A 9,851-nucleotide genomic window follows, 5' to 3' on the forward strand; every position below is an offset into this window, starting at 1 on the left:
AATAGAATTGCTGTCATAGAGGGCTGGAAGATTCCAAAATCTTTTTTGATAGAAATATATGTTACAATCCTCTTGGATGTCCACATTATCCCAGAAACTAACCTTGTAAAATTGTTGTTGTATGTCTGCTATGTACCATTTAGTGTATTAACTTGGAGATATTGTTACGCTTCACAGACTGGTTGTAACATTTTGTACTCTTCTAAGAACTTATATATTTCAGTTGTGTTAGCTTGTGTTTTGGTTTGTAACATTTAACGTCTAGATCAATTATACAATTTATTTTTTATTCTCCTCTCCCTGTAATGGTCGTTTAGATTTCACTTTTCAGTGTTTTCCTTTACTGATGTCAAATCAGTTCAAGCAAGTATTATGATTACATTATTTTAATTCCCCAGGATACTAATTGTAAAGTTGTTGCTTTGTAAGTTCATGATATAAGCTGTACAATGGCGTATGGATTCTTTGATGCAAGAAATTATACTTGAAGGACCTTCTTCATTAGTTACTGATGTCTGTTAAGTCAGCTAAATAATCTTATTGGAACAAGCTTTTGATATTTTCAATACGTATTGGGTACACTGTCTACTGGAATAACAAATATACCTTTCAAGCATTTTTTATATTACTCAATTGTGATTTGAATGGTATCATCTCCTAATTAAATCTTGATTAGTGTATGCTTTTGACCCTTAAAATTTTGAGTTGTTTTTATTTTGGCATTTTACGTTTCAAAATTTATATTTTGGCATTTTATGTTTGATTCCATTTTCATATTAGTTCTACTGTCTATTTCATTTAGTAATTTGATCATCCATAATATGTTTTTCTACCTACAATTAAATTCTGGCATTCCACAACATTTTAGAGATAGTATTCTATGAAATAGTTAAATCTAAAGGGTGTCTCTATTGGTTAGATTAGTGAAAATGGATTGCATGACCAATATTAAAAAGGAATCAATCATCAAGGGTCAAAATAAAAATAATCCCGAATGTTAAGGTCCAAAAATGTATTTTAGTCTAAAATCTTCATATCTTGGAAAGACAAACTTTTTAGATTGAAATAATCTGTCCCAAAACTTCCCATCCAGAAATTTCCCATCAGATTTGCTTGAAGTCTAGCAAACATTCTTGCTTGCAACATTCAGTTTAGGACATATCTTCTTTGTTTTTTTTTTGATAAAATGTGATAGTTGTATTAAACTAGAAAAGGAAGACAAGAGAGGGGCAATCGACCTTACAGGCTGACTGTAAAGCAGTCGGAAGATTGCCGTTATTACAACAAAAAGAAGAGGAAGAAACTAAAGTTAACTTGGCGGCAGCATGAGCTGCGCCATTACAGCTTCTATTGATCCAACTAAAAGAGCAAACAGCAAACGACTTAGCTAAACTACGAATATTATCAGTAATAGTAGAGATGGACCAATCCATGGACAGGTACTTGCCTGCAATTGAGTCAAAACAAATTTTAGAGTCACCTTCTAAAATCACATGACTCCAGCCTTCAGAAATAGCTAACTGGACAGCCCACTGGATTGCAACAGCTTCAGCAATGAGAGGAGAGCCAAGGTGACTTAGCTTTGTCCATGCTTTGATCACCTCGCCTTGGTGATTACGAGCAACAACGGCAAGGCAACTTTGGAGGGTGTGAAAGCAGCATCAATGTTGATCTTGATCATATTAGAAAGGGGAGGAGCCCAAGTTCTGTGGATGTGGGGAAGTAGAGATGGGGTAGCTGAAGGGAACAAAGCTAGATAGGAACGATGTCTATTAAAGATAGCCTACACAGAGCTACTGATGTCAGCAAGCCCGCCATTTTGCAAGACATAGTTACGAGTGCACCATATTTCTTCCAGTATGAAAGACATGATCAAGGAGATGATCCAATTATCCATGTCTGGGCACATTGTATCTGGGGGCTCAAGCACCATCTTTATAATGTCTTGATTTGAGTTAATCAACACTTCATCTGTTCTAAAACCCCAACAACATGCAAACCACAAAGCTCTAGCAACTGGGCACCCGAAGAAAACATGGGGTAAAGTATCGGTCTCTTCACCACACAGGATACACTTACAGTCAGTTATTTGCACCCTTTTAGAAAGATTCTCTCTGGTAGGTAGGACATCTACTGCTATCCTCCAAAGGAACATTTTGATTCTCTCCGGGGCATTAAACTTCCAAATCTTCGTCCACAGTGACTGGGGGATAGGAGATGGCTCATCCCTCTGAGTGGTAGCTCTGTAGGATGATTTAACAGTGAACCTACCTTTTGGATCAAGCACCCAAATGAGTTTGTCAGGACAGGGTTGGACAGGGAGGGGAAATTGACAAAATGGCTCTTGCTGACTCAGTGTCAAAGATCTCATTAACCAAAGCTGCATTCCAATAGCGAAGTTCATCATTAATTAGTTGGGATACCAGCATTGGAATTTGAGAAAAAGCATCTTCTCTTGGTTTAGGTGAGAAACCTTGAATCCATGGGACCCAAGGATCCTCCCAAACACTCACTGAAGACCCATCCCCAATCAAATAGCAAGCTCCTTGTCGAATGATTGCTTTGGCCTTTTCTATGGCTTTCCAAGTATAAGAAGCTGACTTGGGGGGCTCTGTGCGAAGCCAGTTATGCTTGACTTTGTATTTGGCTTTTAGCAGATTCATGCATAAGCTATCTTTGTTAGAGGCAATCATCCATGCAAGCTTAGCTAGTAGAGCACTGTTGAAATCTTTGGCCTTTCTAAATCCTAGTCCTCCTTTGCATTTGGATTGGCATAGCTTGTCCCATGATCTCCATGCTAGAAATCTTCCCTCCGGTTCTCTAGGTTTCCACCAGAATCTTCGGGTTAACGTGTCCAACTTGTCACAAATATTATTAGGAACACTAAAAGCAGACATAGTGTAATTAGGCAAGGCATGAGCCACTGACTTGATGAGAGTACTTCTGCCAGCCCAGGATAGACATCTGCTTCTCCACCCCATGAGCTTGCTCTCAAGCTTTTCCTGAAGAAACTTGAAGTCCTTTGAAGGGGCTCTTGATCGGAAGAGTGGTGAGCCAAGGTAGATTGCATCTTTTTTTAGCCCCTTCATCTGTAGCAATCCTTTGATCATTCTACGGTTCTAACTGGGAGTGTTCTTTGAAAAGAAAACACCAGATTTGTTGTTGTTGATCTTTTGACCAGACCAGCTACAATATTTTTCAACACACTTGATGGTATTAGTAGCCTCCTTTTTGCTTGCTTTTGAGAACAAGATTATGTTGTCCGCATACATCACATGGGAGATGGGTGGGCCTCTAACGCTGGCCTTGATCCCACTTATATTTTTCTGAGCCAATTCATAATCAAGAATTCTGGACAGCACCTCTTGGCTCAAGATGAAAAGATAGGAAGATAAAGGGTCTCCCTGTCTCAACCCACGGCTAGGTTTAAAATGACTTGTTTTCCCACCATTCACTAATACCTCGAAGGATACAGATGAGACGCATGTGAGAATCCAGTTTATGAAGACCTCGCTGAAACCGAATTTGGAGAGGACAGTCTGTAGGAATCTCCAGTTGACACGATCATATGCCTTTTGGAGATCCAACTTGATGGTCATCAAACCGGTTTTTACCTTCTTGGTTTTGAAGCTATGTAGCATTTCTTGAACAATAACTTGATTTTCAACGATCCATCTATCTGGTAAGAAAGCAGACTGACATGGAGATATGAGCTTTTGCAGGAGAGGTCTACATATCTTCTTTGTTAGTTAGAAGGAAGACATGATAAATGATAGAATGGATTGAGCTAGGCGGTTTATTAGAGTACTCCTGTCTGCCCATTGAAGGATGCTTTTTCTCCCATCTAAATCCATTCAACTTAGGCTGTGTTTGTTTCAACTTCAAACCACTTTCGGAAATCAATTTCCGGAAAATTGTTGTGTTTGGGTGCTTGGGAAAATTGGGTCAACGGAAATTGATTTCCCTTTGACCGAAAATAAGGCCAAAAACGGGTGAAATTGATTTCCGGCCTTATTTTCACTTCAAATCAAATTTTCCGGAAAAGAGAGAAAGGAGCACGAACCGGAAAAGAGAGAAAGAAAAGAGAGAAAGGAGCACGAACCGGAAAAGAGAGAAAGGAGCACCGACCCAGAGAGAGCACGAACCGGCGCTCCAAGCCCAGAGCCCATCGCCGGCGACCTTCGAACCACGAACCCACTAGTCGCACTGCGTCGGCGAGACCCACGAGTCGCGCCATCACACCTCGTCGTCTCCTCGATCGCGCCATCGCACATCGTCGACCAGTCGATCGCGCCGTCGCACGTCGTCGTCTCCTCGATCGCGCCATCGCCTCCAAGCCCAGAGCCCATCGCGATCGCGCCATCACACCCATCGCCTCCACGCTCTCTCTTCCTCGATCTCTCAGATTTTTTATTTTTATTTTTTAATTTGATTGTTGTTGTTGTTGTTTTTTTAATTTGATTGTTGTTGTTGTTTTTTTTTTTTAATGAACTGATTATTGTTGTTGTTGTTGTTGTTGTTGTTGTTGCCGGAGTTTGGTTGTGTTGTTGATGGAATTTGATGCCGGAAAATAGCATTTTCCTAATACAACCAAACGCATAAAAATATTTTCCACAACAATTTTCATAATTCAACCAAACACTTAAAAATATTTTCCTTTTCCGGAAAATAGCATTTCCGGAAAATACATATTTTCCGAAAAACGTTTTACACGAAACAAACACAGCCAAAGAAGAAAAAAAAAGTTTCCACCCCACGTGATGTCAGAAATAATTAGAGATATTTGGTGCTTTTGTCTAATCCACCGAAAGCAGTCGAAATCAGACCTATTGTTAATAATTTTTTTTTTTAAATTGACATAATTTTTATGAAAAATATAAAAAAATTAGTATAAAAAAAATGACAACATTTGACTATAAATTTAATTATAATTTAAGTATATTACTTTCTTTGGAAATTTTAATATGACTACATATTTTAAAAATTTAACTGTTAGAGTGCATATTTTGTATGCTTTTAACACACATGTCAAAATTTGTGTTAATGGGATGATATTTATTATATGATCCATCAATTTATTTTTTATGTATAATTTTAGATTACAAAATCTTGCAATTTAAAATAATTAATTGATAACATAGCTATTAGTTTTTATTTTTTTGAAATTTTGCAAATATAGAGAATATAAGAAGAAATGTAATCCAATGGTGGATTTATCAAAATTCATATCTAATAAAAAGATATTGAACAATGTTGTAATCTTAGGCTACAACTAAATTTGTAGCCAAATTTTGTCAAAAAAGATAATTGCTTTATCATTTTTCCATAAAATATTTCTAAAAATAATTCAAAAATTAATGCTCTTAGAGCATCTATTAACTTTTCCAAAAACTAACTAAAGTAGTGAGCCCAAAATGGAAGTAATAACATTTACAATTACTCATCCTAAAAACATAAATATTTCTCCTGCTTGGTCTGGGGTAATAATTCTGTTTAAGAGAATCTCATGTGATCTTTGGAACTTAGAAGTAAGAGTATAATTCATTAATTCTCGTATGGATCCCGAAAATCTTCCTAATAATTTGGGAGATATCTTCTTGATCTTCATCTTCATTTGATTTTTGGGCTAATGCTTTTAATAATTGCTTTCTTATATTCTTTCTTTGATTGAGCAATTAAAGGAAATGAATAGAAAAGGAGAACTTAACTCAAGATTCAAGGAGAAAAATGGAAAATACATATTCATTCCAGTATTCCACACTAATGGCTTAAGCCTGTACAAGATTACATAGGGTTGTAAATGAAATAAGTTGTTCATAAACAACTCGAGTTTGGTTTAATAAAAAGTTCGTTCATATATATATATATATTGGGAATCAAACACAGACACACATAAGGAGGAGGGAAAGAGAATCTAATACAAAGACACACCATAAACTCTACTGAAAAGCCATGGTAAGTTAATTTATATTTGTTTATTTATTAAACAAGTCAAGAATAAATCTTAGTTTTAGGTTTTTTTAATAAACGAGCTGAGTGTAAGCAAAAAAATAAAAATAAAAATGTTGATGAACAAGCTCGTGAATATTAGAACTCAATACAAAAAACCCAAGTCTTAGCTTGTTTATGAGTTTGGTAAAATAAGTTTGATATGAGTTTGACAAAAAAAAAAAAAAAAAACACATATCTTACTAAGACTTTAATTAAATGGGAGTTGAGACCAATTGTCCAAAACAAATGAGCTTGATATGAGTTTGATGATGTACTTTTGTTGGATCTCAAGCACAGAAGTTTATTATATAGCTCAAGCTAGGCTTGACTAATGAATCAAGTCAAGTTGAGTCAAACTCAAGATTTTATATTGTAAAGTTATGATTTACAATTATGTTTTTATATTGGCTTTTATTCCGTGTCAAAATTGATTGTATTTTTATTCAACCATTTTCCTATATTTTTTGTGGGATTTAATGTAAGGGTTGAGTATGAGAGTTTGGTGAAGATTTGTGAAGAAAGTGATTTCATGATTGGCTCGTGACTAGCTCGTGAGTGGACAACCTGCAAAAAGCCACATGATAAGCACATGCTGGAATTTGAATAGTCTCATGCCAAGTTGAATTTCACGAGTCACTTCGCAACTCAGGCCAAGTCGCGAGTGACTTATGAAACCCTCTGCTTGGAGCTTTTTTAAATGGTGTCTTCCTCATTTCTTTACCAACACCATATAAGCTCACATTACCCATGAAATTGTGAGAATGAGTTTTTCTAAAGAACTTTTGAGAGAGAAAACCCTAGCTATACACTTGACAGTTAGAGATTGTAAACCCACAATCATCAACACAATTTCTTATAGTTTTCCTTTACTCCTATCTTTCCATTTACACATCCTTGAGAGGTTCTTAACTTAAACACTTACCTCACTTATTCTGAGTATTGAGAGAAGTTTTGGTGTGTATGAAAAGTATTGGAAGAAGCCATTGATTGGCGGATGCAATTTGGAGCTAATTGCGGGATCCGGATAACTATTAACTAGTGAAGACATGGCTCCATGTAGCCTGTTGGTAGCTGGAACTTGGAGGGTTTAAGTATATTGGGTAGATTAGACTTGGAGGGTCTTTTTGATATTCGTGTACTTTAACTTTATTCATTAGTGGATCAATTTCGGCTTAGAGGGCCACGAAGAGGATTTTTGTCGAGTACTTCGATTTTCTATTCGATAGCACATCTTGATGTTATTTTGTATTTGCATCTCTCTTCCCGTACTCTTTAAGCTTTATATTTATCATTGCTTGCTTGTGGTTATGGCTTAGAGAGTAGTTCTGGTTATTGCGTATCATTTATTCTTGTTCCACACTTAGATAAGTTAGAGTAAAAGCAATTTTGCTGTAAGTTTGAAATTGAGGATTTAAACAAGCTATAATATTTTACACTATTTGAGCTTTCATATACTTTTTGACAAGGTCAAGCTCTACATTATTTGTAAGCTTGATTCAAGCTCGTCACCTGCAAGTAGGTATTAAAAAATTGTCACATGTTTGCATTGTTTTCAAAAGGGGTTATGAATCTGCATTGAATCCAACATACTAATTACGTGTACAAAATTAATAATTCTAGGGACATATTCACACCACCTGCTTAAGTGTTAACTTATAATTGGTGGCATAAGTTGACAAACATGCGTAACTACCAGCGGTGGATTTATGTGAAAATATTGAAATACAATCTTAAGTTGATATCTAAACAAGATGTGAATTTAGGTTTGGGAAGGGATGTGCCCGTAGGCAGGAAAAAAAAATACCAAAAGCACACTCACATCCGACCATCCATCGTTGTTCAAAATTTTCATTTTTGATATATATATATATATATATATTTGCATCACCATCCCAACTTATGCATATCATTCTTTTCTATTATTTTATGTCTTTCCGACCGTTCCCTGCTTCTCTCTCTCTCCCCTCTTTGAAAGCTCAAGCTTGTTGAGCTTGGGCGTCTGAAGCAGTGAATCAATGCCTTTGCGGTGGTGGTGAGATTGGACAGTGGCTCAAAGGTGGCTCTCTCTCTCTCATACCTCTCTCTAATTGGCGTAGGCATGGCTTCGTGCCTTTGTCATGAATCTTGTCGATTTGAGGTTGGGTTTCAATAATTTTAGGGTTGGCTTGTGGTGGTGTTGCATATTTTTATTGAGTTCAGACTATAGTTGATTTGAGCTGGGTTTAGGTTGCGGTGGTGCTGGGTTTTTCATTGAGTTTAGATTTGAGATTTAAGGTGGAAGTGGTTCTTTATTGAGTTCTTGTGGTGGCGGTTGGCTACGTTGGGTGGCGGTGGGTTTTTTGTTGTTGTTGTTGGTGTGTGATGATATTATTATATTAATGTGATGAATTGCAAAATAAAGAATGAGAAGTTGGGTGTGTTGTTAAAGTGATAATGTAAAATAATAAAGTGACATTTTGTGATACAAAATACATTTTTTCATGCATAAGCTGATTGGAATGATCTAAGATTTAAGAGTTTCACATTTCTATTTGGAGTAATTATACTCTTAATCCTTAAGGTTTGGGGAAATGACTTTACACCCCAAACCACACTCTCCTCCCTTAAGGATTAAAGAAAATAACACTCTCATTTCTTCAATATTAGTAACATAATATTCTAATTTTTAAAAATATTTTCTTGACCAAAGTTTAAGCATGATTAATAAAAAAAACTGATAATTTTATAATAAAAATGCAAACTTTATCAAGTACCAAAAGATTCACAATGACAAATCTCTCAACACCTCGTTAAAAAAAGAATAAAAAAAGCAAAAGTCATACTGAATATTTTAAAATACTCTTCAATTAAAACAATTGGCTTTAAAACAAGGAAGTGAATAAGAAATAAAGAAAAGTTAATTATTCTTTCTTTTTGGGAGGGTAATTTTGGAAACATTCGCTTAATCAAAGGATAGGTTAGTACACAACATTTTTTACATCAAGTTAACAAGGTTTTGTCAAACTAATGTCAAGTGGAAGTGTTTTTTTTTTTTTTTTTTTTTTTTGGGGTTTCCCTTTCAAATTGGAGTGTAATTACCCATTTTATTTTTAAAGTTAAAATCAATTGGAAAATTTTATTTGATAGTTAGGATATTCGCATAAGCTTAAGCAAGTTTTTTATTTTTATTTTTATTTTTAAATATATATTATATATATATATATATATTTTTTTTAGTATAAACACCTACTTTTTTTATTTAACATACTTTACTTTTCAAAACACCCCACATCAGATTATTTATTTTATATTATATTTGATTAAAATATCAATTTTTCTTAAATTTTCATCTTTTTTCATATACAACAACTACAATTCATTCTCCTCATTCATTATGGGATATATAAAAAAAAATGCAAAGTAAATAGTATCAATGTAAATTGTATTTTGCATGACTTGAGTGAATTTTGGGATTGATGGGTAAAGATGTGATGTTTTTCTATTGCACAATCACTCTCATCAAAGCATTAGCATCAAACCGTTCTAAAAAAAAAAAAAAAATTCTATTTTAACGTACTAAAAAGTTATTTTATTTATTTTAGCATAGAATTTAACATTTTTTTTTTTTGGTAAACAGAATTTAACATTATCCCTTGTATTTCATCTCTTATTTTAATATGTCCCATGTTAATATAAGCTAAAATAACACGCACAATCCATTAATTGTGTGATTGGATACGGTTTAATTGTTAAAAATTAAAAATTTATTGCTAAAAATACTATAAAAAAACATTTTTTAAATGATAAAATACTGTTTATTTGTTACTGTTTATGCATTTTTGTGTTTTGGCTGGTTCATGAACATGAGACTAGCCAAAAAA

This window comes from Quercus suber, unplaced genomic scaffold, assembly GCF_002906115.3.
Source record: "Quercus suber isolate HL8 unplaced genomic scaffold, Cork oak 2.0 scaffold_193, whole genome shotgun sequence".
Classification (NCBI taxonomy): domain Eukaryota; kingdom Viridiplantae; phylum Streptophyta; class Magnoliopsida; order Fagales; family Fagaceae; genus Quercus; species Quercus suber.